Below are 19,293 nucleotides of genomic sequence, written 5' to 3'. Positions count from 1 at the left end.
TGACACTGGCTTTATGGGTTATTTCATAATGCTTGCATTTGAGGCTATTGATTGTGCCATAAGAAAGTTTCTGCACATTATGTTAAACAGGTTAAGCAGGACTCAAGCCATATTGTGTCTGACATTTTTCAAAAAGTTTTTTACACTTTATTCTCAAAAAAAAAAAAACAATGGGGAAAATTATTTCATGTATTTCGTTTTAGCATTTGCCTTTAACAGTAACTTTAATTCATTGTTTATTTGGCAAATGATACCAAAACGTCAGCTTTCCTGTGTATGTTACCAAGATGGCAACAGAGTGAATCGACTTCCTTTTCAAGATTTTTTTTTTTTTAATCTAGGATTTTCATCATGTATAGATTAAAAAAAATATATATATATTAGTTTTTGTTGACCTCTGCTCTTTCATTTTCAGATCTGAAGAACACTGCTCCCTGTGACTTCAGTAAGAGAGAGAGAGTCTGAGGCCAGCTTCAGCAGCAAGCTACCTTGAGTTAAAGGTTAGTCTTTGTCCTGTGGCTTCAAAGACCAGACGTGAACACACACACACAGACACGCATGCATCCGTTTGGTTTCATTAGAAATGCCAGGGGGCTGGAGAGGTTCCTTGTCCATTCACCGCCAAACACCTGCACGGCTTTCATCCCCTATCTGTCCACTCAGCCTTTATCACCTGCCACCCAGCCAACCACAGCACACACACATGGCATCTAAACAAACCATACACACCAGACATGCCTCATACACTGATAATTTACACAACCGCATGACACACGCAAGTCAAAATTCCACACAAAACTTCTCCACTACAACACATCTCACTGAAAAGACCATCTTAGAATGAATGAATTTTCACAGCACCCGAACCAAGCATGATGCAGCATGGCTACAAACTAAATTTCTTTCATATTTACCAAAAATTAAAATTCTGAACATGTTGAGGTAAAACACTGCAGATGCTATTTTTCGTAACTTTCAATTCTAATAATTATATTGATATTTTTTATATATCAAATATCATATTTAAAAAAAATGTTGGAGGCTGTACCTTTTTATTTATTTATTCAGCCTGGTTTTAGCTAACTTAAATTTAAAGTAACTTTTTTTTCAAACTGGTTATTTGACAGATGTTATTGAAAAGTAAGCTTGGCCAGCAGTTTTGGAGATTGTAGCCTTTCCGGGGAATTTTACGAAAATGGTGACAGAACTGATTTTCTTCTTTTTTTCCTTTCCTTTTTTTTGTATAGGCGCCAGCATTTTTAATCTCCACTTATTTTCCATGTTAAACTAAAGATTCTTGTGAAGTATCACGGAAGTCACACACATAACCATGCTCTTGACCAGCAGAACTCAACAGACCAAGCTAGTCTTGCTGGTTAAGCTAGTCAAGCTGTGTCTCCATAAACATATTTTGTTGCTGGTCTTTTCAGCTGTGCACACATCAAGAGCTCCACCTGGTTCAAATACCTAATTTTGAGTCACTGAGGAAATCGATACATGCTCCAAATAATATAAAAACATTGTGCTCTACCTCTGTCAATCTGTCATTCTCATTCAATATGTAAGATGCAAAGGCTGCAACCCAATTTCTAAGCAGTCTATTTGCTCTCATGTGGGAGGTGCCGGAGTGAAAAGCTTTGTGTGACTTAGCTATCCGTTTCCCCTTCATGGGTTAAAGAGTTTGACTAATGCAATATTGATTTCGCTCTCTGGATGGAGAAGACACAAACACACCTTATTGAAATATGGATAGGCAAGCCGTCAAGAAAATATTACAGTCCTCAGGGGGAGGGGGAAGTCAACATTAAGCTGGATTTTACCCTTCGGCATCAGAAAATGGTAAAAAAATAATAAAAAAAAACACTTTGTATTGATAAAGGATAAAGCAAGGGATTTCAGCAGTTTTAAAGCCGTTTAATGTCAACATTTGTGTGGTTCTCTGTTCTTTTCATTTCATTTCAGTACACAGCGTGTCGTCCTTCAAAGTTTCAAATTGAGTAGGTAGAAAATGCCACACAGTTTGCAAGGACACTGGGAGGTCAAACTATGTAGATGTTCAAAAAAGAAGGTCAAAAAAACTGCAAACACACACACCCACATACACTTAATATTATAGATTTTAATTGTGGAAATAATTAGTTGGCACTGTCATACTTGTGTGTAATCCAGTAGGGTAAAGGCTCTGGTTGTGATTAAGGTCACACTTTATTTTAAGGTCCAATTTTCACTATTAACAAATTATTAACTACGAATTTTGCCTCATAAAACTCCTAATTTGCTGCTTATTAATAGTTAGTAAGGTGGTCGCTAAGTTTAGTTATTGGGTAGGATTAGGGATGTAGAATATGCTCATGCAGAATACTTGCTTTATAACTTGCTTTACAGCTAGTTAATAGTGAGAATTGGTCATATACTAAAGTGTTACCATGATTAGTAACACTATACTCCTGCAAGCATAGCATCTTTTAAACAGCTGGCATGATTAAGGAAGCTGAGTAGCCATTTGGGAAAGCATTGTGTTTGATTCAGTCCTTGTTAAAATGGTATTTTGTTTTGAGCGTAAGGGGCTCTGCACCTCCAGGTAAGTGTGGAAGGACTCGGAGTGTGGTCTCAGAGCTGGATTGGTGCGAACAGTCCAATTTTTCATCATTATTGGTCATGACATATCCAAAGTGGCAGAGCGTGGGCTTGAAGGAGAACAGTGATGCTTCAACTGGGCAGGGAACTCTCATGCCGCCACATTTGTCCCTGCAGGGTCTTCTGCACAGCCGAGACAACAACACAATTCTCTGCTGGCTATTACAGCCAATGAGGTTAAAAACAAGAGCTCATGGTTGTTCTTACACATATCTCCTACTTTCCTTTCACATTCTAGACCTAAACAAGTGTTGGTGTAGCATTAAACTAGCTGCCAGGGTTGCTATTTGTTAATATGACATGAACATGACATTAACTAACAGTGATGAGTCATTTGATACTGTATTTATTCATTTTTGTTAACATTAGTTAATAAAAATACAACTGTTCATTGTTATTTCATGTTAGCTCAGGCCTATTAAAGGGGTCATCGGATGCAAAATTCACTTTACAAGTTGTTTGAACATAAATGTGTGTTGGAAGTGTGTGTACACATCCATCCTATAATGATAAAAATCCACCCAGTGTTTTTTTTTAAATCCCTATTTTAAAATCCCCTTTCTCAAATTAGGCTGTTCTGAGAGCCCTGTCAGAATGACGTAGTTCTGCACAGGCTGCTCCCACGATAGCTGATTGACAAGGCTGTCTTACCTTAGACCCGCCCTGAGTGAGCTGTCATCCGTCCGCCATTGTGTCGACTCCGGTGCAGGGGAAGATGAGATGTCTCTGATTAAGCAATTGAGGTGTTTGTTGTTGGATGTAATAATGAACATAGCAGTCATCAGTTACTCCCGACATCTGAACCGCTGAAGACACAGAAGATTAACGTTACTTTCTCTTTGAAGTTAATGCACCGATCCCCAATCTGCCTAAATGCGTCTATGTTCGCGTGAATCATTCGTGATCCAGCTTCATCTACAGAAGAAGTGAGAATAAGGGTTTTTTTATGAACCTTTGCAAATCGCCTTTCCTAATAATGTGCTAGTTAGCCAGTTTTGCGGCTGAAGTTTACAGTCTGCTCGTCACTCCACGGAAGAGAGGGGCGGGGTCAGCAGAGCTCATTAGCATTTAAAGCAACATGGCCTAAAAAAGAGCTTGCTGAAAACAGAGCTGATTTTGACGGTACAAAAGGTGTTTTTTTACACTACCATTGAGAAATCTTAACCAAAGTATGTTGAAGACTTTTCATTAAGACCCTGAAGAATCATATTATTTTGTGGAAAATGGGCATCCAATGACCTCTTTAAATAATAATAACAGATACAACTTTTGATTTTAATAATGCATTAGTAAATGGTGAAATTAACATTTTTAACTAAGATTAATAAATGCTTTAGAAGTATTTTCATTGTTAGTTTATCTTAACTAATGCAGTTAACTCATGTCGAAACCACAAATGGAATCTTATTGTAAGGTGTTACCTAAACTTAAACTTATCAGTATACATATGGTTCAAATGGTTTAAAATTCAACAAGATATTATTAAACGTAATGATTTAAAATTGACTTTTAGGTTTGTTTGTTTGTTTGTTTATTTATTTAGTTAGTTATGTTTTAATTATTAAAAGTGCAATTTTTAAAAGTGGCTTAAGTGTGTTAAGAAACAGTCATGAAATTATAAGTGTACACTTAAGTGGTCATTTATTTAATTGATTTTATGTTATCTGCAAGTATGCTTAAAGAGTTAACAAGTGCACATTGAAAACAAGCTTCTTTTTCACAAGGGAAATTCCTATTCAATTTCTTAATTTGAACTGAAGTGACATACAGAATACATAATGCAGAATTCAAGTAGAATAAAAATTTGAATTAAAAAGCAGAATTAAAATTAAATTCCAAGAAATTCAAATAAATGTGATTTTTAAAGAATCAGTTCATCTACAGACAGAATGCAGAATTTGAATTTAAGAAAGCAGAATTAAAAAGTAAATCTGTGAAAGTCACATATATGTAATTTTTAACTAAACAATCAGATTGTTAATGCAATTTTTGAATGTTGATAAAGAGGTTTTTCAGTAAATCCTTTTTCCTGTCATGCGAGTTCTCATTCCAAATCAACTTCCTGTTGGGTATGGAAAAATCAATTCTGAGTCCAGCTCTTTAATTGTAAGGGAGCCAATTTTGATTATCATTGTCAATAAATGAATTAGCACAGTTGAGTTTTACATGGTGCTTCTAATGATGGATTTACACCTCCATGGTGAAAGCCATGTGGGCTACAATGTGTCGCCATGTGTTAGAGCGCTACAGCTTAGATTATCTCATCAAAACCAAGACAAACTAATAGCCATAGTGCATACTGATGTGCCCTGCTGTCATTAGTGCGTAAGAACTAATTGAAGAAAAGTTTTCACTTGAGTTAGGGTTTTTGCCACTGCCATTAGATAGATTAATCTAGATACACACTCAGCTATGCTGTATCTGCTAAGTGAACACACAACTCATTGTTTGTCTGTGGTTATAGCAAAACTGGGGCAGGCAAACACCTCCCAGACTTTCAGCACATGATGTTAGCACAATTCATGTCATCCCCAAACCCCATTTTGCTTCAGGAATGTGATTTATCTGTAAAAAAAAAGGGAAAAACCTGTTCACACCAAGACAAGTATTTGGTGTAAAAACCCATGTGAAAACATGAACATTCGTATGTCATCAATGCAATGCATTTTTTTTCTAAAGGTTTTCCATTGCACTGCGAAGAAAACTAGCAAACCAATAAGATGCAGCTGTTGCATATGACTACAGCTTCACGAGCAAACTGTTTTATAGCAGAGTAAGAATCCCGAAGCAGCTCTTTTGTCTCTGTACCTCTTGTATTTGGTATTATATTTTTAAGCGCCACCTACTGTCAGAAAGTGAATTTGCATTTTCATTGAGTCTGTGCTATTTTTATCCATTGGTTTAAACAGACTAATACCATGCAAAAATTTGATCAGCTTTCCGTGCCAAACACTGGTGTTGACCTGCTATGTATATTATAGTTAATGGGGTCAATTTTGATTTCATGTGGACTGCAGCAAAAGCAAGTGTTATTGATCCTTTCAGCAATGACCTACTTACATGTTTAAGCACGTTTTCCCATTATGAAGGTTTCCGCACACAACTGCTGTGTTTTACAAGGAATCTATCGATGTCCCATTGCTGTGGGACAGGGCAATTCGTTTAGGCGTTGTGATGTATTACCAAGGCCCGACTGTGTTGTTGGGTCATTAGTTTACTTAATACTGAATCCCGGGGAGTGTTAAAATACTGTGTTCTCTCACACATGCATCACCTGCTGCATGCATGTGTGTGTGCTACCAGCCACTGTTTTGCCTGTTCTTTTACAAAAGCCTCTGAGAAAGTGGAAAACAAATATATGCTTTGAAGACTTAAGTTTAGGAGTGGACTTTAACCTGGTAGCTTTAATCATCTCGGACTGACAGGCAATTAAAGACATGACATGCATTTTATTAATACCGTCAGGCAAAGAGAACAGAGGTGATTTCATTCCAATACCTAGTTCACTGCTGTGGACGGGCAATTTTATAGCAATTTTATAAGTTCACGTGAAGATAAATGAATATTGCTTGTGTTAAAATCCCAAAATTTCAACTTTCGAAGTTTCAACATTAATTTATAATAATAATAATAATTATTATTATTATTTTGTTTGAAGTTTCTTTATTCACTCACTCAAAAATGAAAATTCTTTTTGCATTTACTAAACATTTTCATTTGTTATTTCAAATGTTTTTCAAATTACCTGTTTTTCAAATTAAACTGTCATAATGTCTAGTTGGCTAGTAGAAAATTTGTAGACTACTTTAAAGGTACTTCTATGATCCTTTGTACATTTGACAGTTCCTGATCATTAAATGGTTTTGTCGGAAAACAGCTACTTTCTATAGAATGTCTCCTTTTGTTTTCTATGGAAGAAAAAAAGTCATACATGATGTATGACAGTCAGCTGCATAAATTGTTCTCATTGTGGTAAAGAATCAATACTGATTACTGATTCAAGTGAACTTATGACAAATCTAGTCAAAGGGTATTATATACACTACCTATGAAACGTTTGCGGTCTTTCTTTTCCCCCCAATCTTTCTGTTACATTAACGGACGCATTATTGTGTGGGTTGCTATCTCTCTCTCATCCATTGCTCCAGGTTCCATCAGTTTTCTGTGTCTTTCTCAGTCCCTCTCTTTCTTCTTTTGACTCTCTCTCTTTGTGTTTCATCACAATGCAACACTTAGAATTTCAGAATGTTTGTTTGCTTTGACGCAACTATATGCGTATTTCATAGACCCATTTGTTCCTAGAGGCCTTCAGTCCTCCAACACTCGAATGGACGTCACTCTTTAGGAATATTTTCAGATCAGTCGACTTCAAGGCTACAGTTTAAGAAACTCCAGAATTCCGGGGGCTGATTCTAATGCACAGCTTCATTACTTTCACCGGATTTAACCGGATGGTGCAGCAGTTGTATGCATGATAATTTAATTATCAGACTCTTTACAAACACATTTAATGAGTGCTCTCCAAAGCCGACCTGATCCTCGACCCAATCCACAGGGCTGATCCTGCTGTACAGACCTACAGACAAATATAGCCTCACCTGTCCAGACAGAGTGTTTTTTTATGCCGGTTTGTGCTTGATAATTGGATCAGTGACGTGACACATTTATTAATTTCCATTAATTTCCAAAAATACATAAAAATTCAATTCAGAGCTACAATGACTTGTATAACCTTCTTCTAGAATGAGCTTTTTTATTTTTGAATTTATGTTAATTCTGTTCTTTTTGGTGAGGACATAAGTCTTGCGGTTCAACCAACATTCAGAAAAAAATGACTCTTCAGAAAAAGAAATGACTCTTGCAGACCCTCATTAAAGTACATGATATGGGTAATACGTTTCCTAACATTTGTTTTTATGACAAGGCTAGGTTTTAAAACTTTTTTAAAAACATTTTCAAAACCATTTGAGACCAACATGAATAAAATGCATGTTTTAAATGATATTTTTTTGTTTATTGTGATGGTTTATTTGTCATTGAGCTAAATAGAGTTTAAAATGTGTAGTGCATATAAGAGGGGGCCACTATATATGAGTGTATATAAACGAGAGCCTTTGTTTGCAGTACAGTTGTGGAGTTCCCCTCGGTCTGAGGTCGTTGGGGTCAAATAGGGGCTATGAAAAAGTCTTAATTGCTCACCCTGAGTGGAATGGTCAATGAGGCGGCTCTTTAGACGTTAAATCACAGCAGCTCACTTCAACTCTCTGATGCCTCCATTAAATTACTCCCAGTGGGACCGTCTCCTTCAGTCTTCCTCGCTAACGTGGAGAGCTCTGGTGTTTACCAGATGCTGACGGGCAAAGGAAACGTACTACATCTAGATCTTTGTTGAACCATGCTTTCATCTACAACTATTAGCTTTGTGTTGGAATAAATCCTGAACAGGAACAGTTACTAAAATTCAAACTGGCCTTGAAACTAGGATGGACAACTGCAAAATGGCAGAATCTGGGTTTACACATCTCCAACCTACCCAGATCTGCATTAATTAAGTAATTGAGCCAAGGATTGGAAGTGTGGAGTATGATTACAATGGACATCCTGGATGTCTCCTCTCTCACACTTCATTACCATCCCAACATCTGCAGCGTGTCCTCCTCTCCTGTCAGAAACAATGGCCTCCACAGGTGTCAGGAGGAGAAGAGAGGGGGTGTGCGCACATGTTTGTGTGTTTGCATCTAGTTTGGTAGTGTTCGCCAGCGATGACTCTGAAATGAACACCTGCGTTCACCGAAGAAAACATGGAGGGTGCCCAGGCATCCACAGAAAGACAGAAAGAAATAGTGAGGAGATGATGAAAATAAAGCTGTTTCGCTTGAATCTGGCAGGTTGATGCTCCTGGCAAACGGGAAGCATAATTAAACTATCGGAAGTAATTAAGAGAGGTTTCTCTGCCTAAAATGCGTTTAAAATCTTCTGCATGTATCTGCTCCAGATTCGCACGCAAACACACTCTATCAATTAAGCTCATTTTAAACTGATTATAATTGTGTTAGATTTGCCAGTTTTGAAATGTCTACAAAATTGTGCAAAGCCACCATGGAACGAACAAACTTATGAATGTTTTTCGTGTGACACCCAACTGTTTTAGGAAACAAACGAAGGGGTGAATATCAATTTTATTCTCTTAATTAAACCTACACTTGCGACAAAATGCAAAAGCACATCTCTCAAAGGCCTCCATTCATTAGCAGTGGCCTAATGGGTATATTGTTCAACTAAGAGTGCGTATACTGTATGGAAGTTGAGAACAGGCAAGCACTCACGTTAATGATGCTCAGTGGGTGCATCCAGTTCTCACAGCTTAAAGTACCCTTGACCTTTTGTTGGGCTGAGAGTCCTTGCTCAGGAGATATGCTTTGATCAAGGCCTTTCCTCCATTTGCACTCCGTTTTTCTATGCAGTCTTCATATGTCTTGGCCTTGCTCCAGTTGGAGACATACTTTCAGGGTTGTTTTAGAGACTCATTTTGTGGTTGTACATTCAAGGAGGTGTCAAATCCTGTCTGCATCTGGAGGATATTGTAGTATTCAGGGGCTTGGGTTGAGGAGATGAGTGGCATTTCAATGTTAATGGCACTCTGGAAGGGAGCTGCGACCTTCATAACTTTGAGAAATTTGAAAGTTAGTGTGAAACCCACTTTTTAGGACGTAATAATTTTGCTCGGCCAATGTGCAAACTCTATGTGCAATAGTCTGATGCATATGGTGTTAAGACCAGACTTAAGCTTCTTTCTTGTTGCAGTGGCAGTAGATTTAATGTATACAAACAAATCAGCAATATTTAGCTGATTTGTCATATTATATTTAGCAAATCAGTTAGGACTACTTCTTTACTTTAATGTATCTTTAATGATATATTTTTTTATTAATTTATAGTTTTAATTTAAATGCATTTTATTGATTAACTGCTCTCTTTTAACCTATGTAAAGCATTTCAAAGTGTCATTGTGCATGGGTTGTACTATATAAATAAATCATTTACATATTTACTGGAATTTTATACAACCTAATTAATTTTCATGAGCTAAACTGATTAGATTTGACAACTTTTTCGATTGTTTCTGCACCCAGATATATATACATGGTAGTCTTGGATTATGAAAAATACTTTTTCCCAACAAAAACTTTTGTCGAAAATTAGATTTGTCGGAATGGAACATTGATTAAAGCCTTTGTTCGTTTTTGCAACAAGCATGCAGACTCAATAATATCTTGTTTGAAATAGGCAATGTTTGTTTTCCCTAGCACATTCTCGGTTTCTTTCCTTTCTTACTTTCTTTTTCTCACTTTCTAATATAAGAAGAGTCAGTGAGTTGGCACTCAATTGTGGTTAGCAGGTGTAAGTGAGCTCTGTGTTCCTGGTTTACCTCATTAATGTGGCAGCTGAGAGCTCCATTCTTAATTTATTTGTTCTGCGCTAAAGCAGAGCCTCCTCTGTCACCAGCACATCTGAGATTATTGTATTAAGCACTCTTCTCTAGACCATTTTTTCAAATCTGTCTGCCTTGCTGAATCCTGGCAACCGACTTCGAGAATGAGCTGATGCCCTAATAGCTCTCCATGCTCCTGTAAGAAATTACATTGATGGCACGTTTTTGAACATACAACCTATATAAAATCTCTTTAAAAAAAGTATATTGATGGTATCTATCTGTAGGTTTGGGCGATATGGCCTAAAAATCATATCTTTTTTATTTTTTATGCTTTATATATATACACTGCCCTCCAAAAGTTTGGAAACGCCCTAGAAAAGTGGGGTTTTGGACAATATTGGCATGAATCCTTTTTAATTTGTGATAATTTTGCACTGATAAGGGACAACACAAACTACGAAAACATATTTTATTACATAAACGGTTTATACATAGAAAAAACTAAAATTTTTGATTCATCAAAATATCCAGCTATTACAGCTCTGCATAATCTGGGCATCTGAGCTGTCAGTTTATTCAAATATTGACTTTGAATTGGCAATCAATTGTTGAAGCTACAGTATTAAGGTGTGCTGACCCAAAAATCTTTTAAAAAACTGGGCCAAGTTTAAACCAGTAACCAGGCATCACAGCTGGCAAAGGGGCATGTCTGACTTTGACATGTATATATTAAATATTATTCCATAACCTCTTTTTTCTATGTTGCAGTCAATGAGAATTGTCATTCATTTTAAACTAAAATGCAACATGTATGAGTGAAATAGGATATTTTTTACATTTACATTTATTCATTTAGACATGTATATATTGCATACACTTTGCCAGGGGTGTTTTTTGAGGGCAGTGTATATATATATATATATATATATATATATATATATATATATATATATATATATATATATATGTATATATGTATATAGGTATATAGCTTTATATAGCTATTTACATAAAGCTATATATATATATATATATATATAAAGCTATATATCTAAATATGTTATGTATATAACTATATAAAGCTATATATTATGTATGTGTTAGGAGTTTGGACTTTAGTTCTATATTTTGCTGGTTTATCTATCTGTTCCTGGGTTTCCTTATTTGGTTTTGTTCCTGTTCTGTTTAGTATTCATTTGATCATTAGCCTTGATTAGTTCATTTCCGTCACCTGTCCATCCCTCATCAGCTGCACTATTTAAGTCATCCTTTCTGTTCAGTTTGTGTCCGTGATTATATATGTTACACCCTTCGTTGTTCTTCGCAAGTAAAGACTTATTATTTATTCCTGCCTGCCTTGTCGTGTTTTCCCTCTCTGGATTACAAACGTAACAGAATGTAGTGATATATATATTATGCTGTATAGAGGGTTAAAATCGCATAAAATCTAAAAACAAACATATTTCTTTTTAAAGCAGAAGTTAAATTAACTAAACAAAACATGAAAATAAATAAAAACAAAAGCACAGACTAATTGTTTGATTACCCCCATTAAAGTCACTTCATAATTAGCGCTATCATAAAAACAAGTACTTGTAGGTTTAAACTTGTCCAACAACAAATATTTTAGCAAAATGTGTATTTTAGTCAGAATTATTGCACTCCTATTCTATTGCACTGTTTGGCACGCATGCACTCCTGACAGCAAAATGGAAATATTTCCATGACTTTGTAACGTTTAAAGATGGACAATGTACCTGTGAAATATAAGATATGCACTGAGGAAAACATCACAACTCAAAAGCATTAAACAGTGCAGGTAGCCATCTGTCTGCAAATGTGTCTGTCAGAGCATCTGACAGGGCAACCACTTTAAACTACATGTGTTGACTATATCTTACAAGTTATTTTAAAGCCCTGAATATAAAGCATGTCTCATGTTTAGGACAAATTGGATAATGCACTGGCCCCGCAGCCGCTCACTCTGTGTTTTTCGCTCTTTTTCAGATGCGCTCATATTGATATTGATATAAACAGTATTGCCTCATACAATATAGCTTATAAAGAATATCAATGTATTGTACAAAGTCTATATACTGCCCAGTCCTAATCATATAGTAATACCGTGGTACTGAGTAAATATGGTTGCTATTGATTCTGATATCCAGGTGGCCAGTGTATTGTGGATACATACACAATACAATGGACTACTTGCACAACTACTTCTGCGTTCTACTTAATATGGCTCAGGTGTTTCTAATAAACAGAATAACACAGATGATTACTAAATTTAGAGCTGTCAGTTGATTAAAACAATTAATCGTGTTCTCTGCGTTAATATGTATTATATTAAACCTGCTGAAATGTTCCAAATGCACATTGCAAATAATATTTAAATAAATTTCCCTTCTTACCTGTGACAGTCCAGTGTTTGTCTTCTCAATAACATTGTTTTTTTTCTTATAGCTCACATTTCAGAAATGTTTTGTTTCTTTTTATAAATGAATTTGAGTGATAAACAGGATTTGCTTGTGTGTGTTGCTTGTTGTGCTCATTCCAGACCATAGTTTGAATGAATGAATAAAATAGAGATGCTCTGACAGCACTACTACTATGAATATTAATTAGGAGCTTTGGCGTAAACACATAAATTACATACAATGAAATTACTATAAATGAAAAAAACGTTGATTAAAACATTAAAAGTGATTAAAACATTTCATTCAAAAAAATAACGATTTGTTCTGATATTATTCATCAGAATATCTCTTCTCTTATCCCTGAAAATGTCCAGATTTTAAGTCATCTTGCAGACTCTCATTTTAAAGGGACAGTTCACACAAAAATAAAATTCTGTCATTAATTACTCACCCTCACGTCGTTCCAAACCCATAAGACCTTTGTTCATCTTCAGAACATAAATTAAAATATTTTTTATTAAATTCGAAAGCTTTAAATTCGAAAACAAAAAAATATTAATGTATAAGCATGGATGTAGTTAAATTGTGGAAATGACAATATTATTGAAAGATAACTAAGAACAGCTAATTTGTCCTTTTCATGTAGCCTCAGTTAAGCCATTATTTAATTGTATTTATTCAGTTCAAATCATGACTACTCACTGTGAATATAGGACCTTCACCACAGATTAAATCTTTGCTTTGTAAAATAAATAGACCATACCAAAAGATCTGGTCCAGTTTAAAAGCTCCATTGTGCTTGCAGAACATTATAGCAATGTCTGGTATTTATTGTGTATACAGACATTGCCACGGTAACAGATGTGCCCATGGGAATTGAGCTATTATGCCTTTAAAGAGTAGAGAGGCTCAATCAGTCAGCAACCCAATAACCATCTGACCTGAGATCCCAGATTGGGATACTGTTTGCAAGGTGGACATTGTCTTATTGATTTAACTCTAGTTCAGAGGTCATACAACAGTCTGTTCATTTTGAGCCAGCGTCCCCAAGAGGGCAGTATTATGCTCTATGTAAACTGCATAGTGATCAGCTGTCACTGATTATGCAATGGGATCCATGCTGATTCTTAGCAGCAACTGATATGTGAGATTTGATAATGTTGCTCTATTGTTTTACACCTTGAGCAATCCATCATCTTAAGTGGTAGATCTCTGTGGATACTGCGAGAGAAGCATGTGCACTTGCCCTGCACATTGAAGCAACATGGGGAGTATACATGCATGTAGTATGCTGTGAGCTGGAGAGATATGGCAGATAAACCCAATGTGGCATGAGATAATAACAGCTTTAGCAAAACACAGAGGTGAATATGTGGAAAAATCCCACACTCCCCCCACCTTGGATCAATAAGCTTACATTTATGTGGCAAGCATACGCACAGGTCGCTGTCATTTTCACCTCTCCTCTAGCGCCAGTTGGCTGACTCTCAATTTTCTCTGTCAAGGAGCTGAATATAAACCATCTACCTGCAGTGCACTGTGAGATCCAATACACATCTGTTTAAATAAAAAAAGACAGCAAGAGACACGTCCCCCTCTAAAGGTTTGCTGTTTTGAGCAGACGGCTTAACAAGGGTAATCATTAAGCTTTGAGTCTGTTTGCACTGGGTTTGATTTCCTGCCTGGCTGCCTGTGTAAGCACACACACTTCCTGTTCCTTCCTATACCATCGCGAACGCTACATCATACACATTTAGGGAGATGTTTGGAGATGGCTTTCCTAAAAGGATGCTGCATTACCATCTTATTGTGTGATATTGAAAGGATGGTCTCACTTGCACTGATTCCAGTTCCTTTATCTAATAAAAAAAGTCGTTCTATACAAACTGATAATATTTAAGCGGAATTATAAAAATAATTTTCCCAAACACTGCCATTGGTCAGATAAATAGATGTTCTATGTTGATATGTCTCAAAACAGGACAATGTTGATGGTGCTGCAAACAATCAACCAAAGGATGGTTTGTGGATGGTTTGCTTAACAATACAGTGCAGATAAATGGTTTACATTATATTTATATGGTGTATGGTTTTATCTTTTTAATCATAATCATAATCAAAACAAAATGCATATCCTTGCACTTCCTGGAAATGACTTTCCTTTTCCATTGACATAATTTATGCCACTAACCATTAGATAATGTTAACTAGTAGCTAAATAGCATAATTTAGGCACTATTTTATCAAAATACCCAGTTCTGTCATGAAACTCTAGAAGGCGCAGGCTGATTGGTCCTTTACAGAAATGTTAAACTACTTCTAATACTAATACTAATACTACTAATCTGATTGGTTCATGTTGGATACGCAGCCAGTGAGCTTGCTGCTTTACATTTAAATGGCTGGTTAGCATTCACTAGAGCCTTTCGCAGTACTCTTTCAGAGTTCTACTGAAAACCTCCACCTTCCCCAGCTCCACTGTACAGATCTGATACAGGGTTATGATATATGCTATTTATGCAGCAGCAGTATGTCTTAAAGTTCCTGTACTTGCTTGGCAGCGGCAGTAATCTACAACAACAGCTATAACCAACAGCAGCAGCAATTCAGCAACGTAGCAGAACTAGTCCACCAAGACCAAATACATGAACATTGTCATATCCATAACCATGCTAAAAATCTTCAGAGAGTTGTCATGACAGAACTTACATTCTGTCTCGCACTCTTCTGGTATGTAACAACCTCTTATCACAATCCAATCCTAATGGACAAAATCAAGTCCCACCCTATGTGTATTCTTGTTGGATGGGGTGGTGATGGCGCAGTGGATAAGACACATGCCTTTGGTGTGAGAGACCCGGGTTCGAATCCACTGTGAGCCACCAATGTGTCCCTGAGCAAGACACTTAACCCCCTAGTTGCTCCAGAGGCGTGCGACCTCTGACATATATAGCAATTGTAAGTCGCTTTGGATAAAAGCGTCAGCTAAATGAATAAATGTAAATGTAAAAAATATCCTATTTCACTCATACATGTTGCATTTTAGTTTAAAATGAATGACAATTCTCATTGACTGCAACATAGAAAAAAGAGGTTATGGAATAATATTTAAGGTGTTGAGAGCGTACACGAAAAGCAAAACCTGACCTGTATCTGTGTGCGTTCAGAAACTGAGTGGATGTCATTAATGGCCAACAGCTTATTCTATTGCTGAGAGGCTTTGCTAATGTAAACTGTCAGATAGAACATATTGCTGCCTGAAGCGCACGCGTACAACGGAAAAATGAACCGTCACAGCATGAGAGCGGTATTAGACGGAGTGTGAAAAAGAGAAGGGAAGAGAATTAGGTCAAGAGGGAGAGAGAAACAGAGAGAGAGAGACTAATATAGCACAAAGGGAGCGATCCTGGTATTCCATGCATCAGACCTGAGTGCTCTGAAGTGTGTAGCGGAAAAGCATACAACCTGCAGTAACTCCACCCCCCTTTACCTTTTCGCCATATTGCAGACTCAGGCAGTGATGAGTGTTTCTAACTGAAGGGCATGACCTTAACAACAATTCAAACCATTCACATTCCAACCCTTCCATTTGGTAATACCAAAAATCACAATGCCTAAACTCAACGCAACAAATATACAAATCAGCTGATTTAGAAAATGCCTGTTTAAAAACTCATCATTTGCATTAATGTTGTTCTAAATTGGTTTGTCGGCAAGCTGAGCTCAAGCTGTGTTTATTGCGGTGGCTTTTTGTAGTCCCTTTAGGCCACCGCTCCACCCCCCACTCCCCTCCCAGGCCGAGCATCTGGACCAGGGGAGGGGCCAGGCAGCTGCTCCAGGCTCACTGTGCATTTGCATACAGTTTCTTTGGGAATGCCCTTGACTGACTCCTCAAGGGGACGTGGGCTGCATCTACACTACGAGAGAGAGAGGGGAGAAAGAGCAGCCTTAGGAGGCATTTAGACTGGATGTGTGCTTCCGTTCTGATTGGTCTGTTGCTTTTAAACTGACATATTATGTATCTGATGCACTGCATGATAAACAGCTAATCGTTCTATTCACTGCTTTTTTTATGAATAAAAAGTAGTGGGACGTGTCTTATGACCCAAGACAACCCATCTAGCATATGTTTATCTATACTAACAATTAGATTATTAGACAGTTAGACTATTTGTAGTCCCAATGCTATCAGTTATCAGCTGTGAACTGGTGTGTCAACACCTGTATTGTAGAGCAGCAGCAGCATGTGTGTGTGTGCAAAACATACACACAACATGTATGTATAGTTCTGTATTTTATTGATACAATGGGTTTGGTTTAGGACCTAGATTTTTGCATTTTATATCATGTGGCTGTCTGCGATCGTATCGAAACTGACCTGTGATGCATTTGAGGTCGCATCCCACTGGTTGAGAACCTTTCAGTATGTGCACAGTTAATAACAAGCTGGTATTCCTTTACAAATATAGCCTTAGTCACGTAAAAAAAGAGATGCTCATCCCTGTTTGGGAAAGACAAAAGCAGAGGAAGAGAATGTTTGTTGAGTAAAGAAACCGAATGTATGTACAAGAGAGTGCTTGTGTCACAGCGAATGAGTGAGTGCCTGGAGACAGAGAAAGAGAGAGAGAGAGTGCGCATGTGTGACGAGAGAGAATGACAGTGTGTGTGAAAGAAAGAGATAGGAAAAGGGAGGGTGTCGGGGGTAGGTGGGCGGGAAGATGAGTAGGAAGGCTGCGAGAGAGAGAGAGAAATTCAGTGCTGCGTGTCAGAGCTGTGTGTAAGAGAGAGAGAGAGAGAACGCGTGTGCACAGGACATCCATATTTCTACAGGACAAGTGGAGGTGTTTTCACTCAATTCTATTCCTCCTGCTCATCCTGCCTTCCAGCTCTGAACAAAAACCCAGGAGTGACTACTGACTGCCAGGTAGGGACACTTGAGTGTACTGAGAACAGTGTTTCCCTCTCTGTGTGTGTGTGTGTGTGTGTGTGTTTGTGTAAGTTAACTATAACCTCTGTACTTAATTGTTTTAGAAGATCCTACTTCAAATGAGTCACTGCTTTGGGATTTAAAGTCTTGAAATGGCTTAGATAGCAATATCTGACTCCACTCATATGATGAGAATGCTACATTACGTACCCTATGTGTATGCATATGTGTTGTAATTACATGCTCAGCCATGTGAAAGGCTATTGCATTTCATTACCGAATGAAAACAGTCCATAATAACACTTACTAGAGCGTGAGACACACTGCTTCCAGTGCCTCGTGACGGCTGATTCCAGGAGGAATAACTTCAGTAGCTTCCTGACGTCTACTGCCGCTCTCACTAATTCTGACACTAGCGACGAGGAGGTCATCTCCAAACGTCTCTCTCCCTGCCTGGACGTTTTCTTTAAAAACTGTCAGTTTGAGGGCAGCGAGAGGGTCTTTCTATTGTTACTGTTTACACAGCGAATTTAAGTGGACGGACTATCTGGATTGTCTGTCATTACAGTGGTGAAATTGTTATTTATGTGCTTTGTGATTGTACCCTACACACCCCTTCCCCCACATGCCCACACCTATCTCTCATCTCATACCCCTTTTTCCCAGTGGAGTTTGCAGCCCCTGACGTATGGAGTGATCAAACCTCAAGGTGCTATCACCTTCCGTACAATCATTTTTCCCTGCCTTTCACACTCTCAGTGATGTCAAACCACACCTAATTGACAGATCTCTTCCGGTTTCACCATTTTTCAGCCCCTTCCTCCATTAGCTCATGATCTAAAGAAGGAACAAAGGGGCTGCTGGATTGTGGTTAACACGCACAGTTGTTCCCTCATTTCAAAACATGAAAGAGAGTAAGAGTGGCTTATTGCGTAGCTTCAAACAACTTCTCTACATTTGGTTCCATTCTCCTGCCTGGCATAATCCTCAAAAGCCACTGCATGCCATCCATCTCTTTTTTTAAAAAAATGGCTCTTTTCTTAATCAAAGCAAACTGCACTCTGATTCCTTTTCTTTTTCCCCGAAAGGCTATTTTTACACCAATTTATTTCATAGTCCTTGATTTTGAATATTAATTTGTACTTTTAAGGTTGTACAGAAGGCATCACAGATGTTCATTACTGTATGGCTGTAAGTACGATTGACCACCTTGGTCTAGTTAGAGTTTAAACTGTCACCCCCCTTGTTTGGTTCAGTACCATGGAGACTGGTTTGAATTGAGTCCATTGTCAATGAGTGCAGAAATAAACAATCTCTGTGTGTGTGTGTGTGTGTGTGTGTATCCAGCTGTGGTGCCAGATCTCACACAGCATCAATAGTTAATGAGTGATGCTGGCAAGAGCTCTATTGATATGTCTGTTTTTGTTTTCCTAACGGCTGTGTAATTTATATGAGCTTTATATTTGACATGAGGTAGAACAAAACATGACCGTAACAGGGCTATAAAACCAGCATAGACATGGATGGGGACAGGGGTCGACTTGTAGGAGTCGGCGAAGAGTCGTAAATATGCCGTTGCATCCTTGATTTAACAAATCAATGTCATGCAGAGAGAAAACCCACAAGCTTTTGTGAGAAAGAAAGACCAAACTGAAACAAAACTAGGTGTAAACGGCATGTGAGAGGTTGCTTGTTTGTGTGCATATGCATTGCAGTGACAAGTGTGCGTCTGTAGTGTTTCCCTCTTTTTGGACTGTATCTGAGCTTCACTTGCCGTTAGCAGGATGTTTTTTTTCTTCTCCCACTCCTCACGAGCTCACGAACTGCGCCTTGTGATTGGTCGTCTCTCTCACACTCCACGGGAAGAAATGACA

At 37.6% G+C, this 19,293-nt stretch overlaps 1 protein-coding gene across 3 annotated transcripts in view; it reads left to right on the top strand.

Annotated features, from left to right (window-relative positions):
• LOC306858349 (synaptotagmin-1-like) overlaps positions 1 to 19,293 on the top strand; it is a 202,638-nt gene that overhangs the window by 104,932 nt on the left and 78,413 nt on the right. For 2 of the 3 annotated variants that reach the window (XM_079398850.1, XM_079398848.1), the window contains exon 3: positions 416 to 500. The gene's annotated coding sequence lies outside the window, so the exon portion shown is untranslated. Of the gene's footprint in view, positions 1 to 415; positions 501 to 17,246; positions 17,417 to 19,293 lie in introns of those variants that run through there. The other variant, XM_079398849.1, reaches the window with a different exon arrangement.

The sequence above is a fragment of the Barbus barbus genome (genome assembly GCF_936440315.1).
Source record: "Barbus barbus genome assembly, chromosome: 39".
NCBI classification, from domain to species: domain Eukaryota; kingdom Metazoa; phylum Chordata; class Actinopteri; order Cypriniformes; family Cyprinidae; genus Barbus; species Barbus barbus.
This window is presented reverse-complemented; position numbering and strand designations above follow the sequence as displayed.